We start from the raw sequence: 1,410 nt of genomic DNA, 5'->3' as shown, positions 1-1,410 counted from the left end.
GGAGTTTGAAAGGAGCTCATTCCAGCCCTCATGGACAACTTTGAAGGGATTCAAGACTTCAGTGGAGGGAGGAGCTACAGATTTGGCAGAAACAGAAAAAGAGCTAGAATTACAAGTGGAGCCTGAAGATGTGACTGAATTGCAATCTCATAAAACTGGGATGCATGCGAAGTTGCTACTTACCGGCAATGCTGATGGGAGAACCATTTTCCTGATTTTCAAATTGTTGAGCTGTTTGCCATGATGGATGATCAGCAAGCTTTGAACTCAATCATGCAAGATTTGGCTGTCCTTCATAAGGCCAGTCGACCAGCATTATCCTTGCAGGAAACCAGAAAAGCAAAATCTTCATCACCAAAAAAACAGAATGATGTCCGAGTCAAATTTGAACATAGGGGAGAAAAAAGAATCCTTCAGTTCCCTAGACCAGTTAAACTGGAAGATCTGAGATCTAAAGCTAAAATTGCCTTTGGACAGTCTATGGATCTACATTATACGAATAATGAGTTGGTAATTCCATTAACTACTCAAGATGACTTGGACAAAGCTGTGGAATTGCTGGATCGTAGTATTCATATGAACAGCCTCAAGATATTACTTGTAATAAATGGAAGTACACAGGCTACTAATTTATAACCATTGCCATCACTAGAAGATTTGGATAATACAGTATTTGGAGCAGAGAGGAAAAAACGGCTTTCTATAATCGGTCCTACTAGTAGAGATAGAAGTTCTCCTCCCCCAGGATACATTCCAGATGAATTACACCAGGTTGCCCGAAATGGGTCATTCACTAGTATCAACAGTGAAGGAGAGTTCATTCCAGAGAGCATGGACCAAATGCTGGATCCATTATCTTTAAGCAGCCCTGAAAATTCTGGCTCAGGAAGTTGTCCATCACTTGATAGTCCTTTGGATGGAGAGAGCTATCCAAAATCACGAATGCCTAGGGCACAGAGCTACCCAGATAATCATCAGGAATTTTCAGACTATGATAACCCTATCTTTGAGAAATTTGGAAAAGGAGGAACATATCCAAGAAGGTATCATGTTTCATATCATCATCAAGAGTATAATGATGGTCGTAAAACTTTTCCAAGAGCTAGAAGGACCCAGGGGACCAGCTTCCGGTCTCCTGTGAGTTTCAGTCCTACTGATCACTCCTTAAGCACCAGTAGTGGAAGCAGTATCTTTACCCCAGAGTATGATGATAGTCGAATAAGAAGAAGGGGAAGTGACATAGACAATCCCACTTTGACCGTAATGGACATCAGCCCACCCAGCCGTTCACCTCGGGCTCCAACCAACTGGAGACTGGGCAAACTGCTTGGCCAAGGAGCCTTTGGAAGGGTCTACCTCTGTTATGATGTTGATACAGGAAGAGAATTGGCTGTTAAGCAAGTTCAGTTT

The 1,410-nt window shown here is 42.3% G+C and overlaps 1 pseudogene across 1 annotated transcript in view; it reads left to right on the top strand.

The window, feature by feature from the left end:
• Positions 1 to 193: 193 nt before the first annotated feature.
• LOC105502153 overlaps positions 194 to 1,410 on the top strand; it is a 22,987-nt pseudogene continuing 21,770 nt past the window's right edge. Inside the window, exon 1 of the transcript XR_001000289.1 lies at positions 194 to 1,401. The product of XR_001000289.1 is annotated as a mitogen-activated protein kinase kinase kinase 2 pseudogene (transcript). The remainder of the gene's footprint in view (positions 1,402 to 1,410) is intronic.

This window comes from Colobus angolensis, unplaced genomic scaffold, assembly GCF_000951035.1.
Source record: "Colobus angolensis palliatus isolate OR3802 unplaced genomic scaffold, Cang.pa_1.0 Scaffold778, whole genome shotgun sequence".
NCBI classification, from domain to species: domain Eukaryota; kingdom Metazoa; phylum Chordata; class Mammalia; order Primates; family Cercopithecidae; genus Colobus; species Colobus angolensis.
The sequence above is the reverse complement of the archived record's forward strand: the minus strand, read 5'-3'. Positions and strand labels throughout refer to the sequence as shown.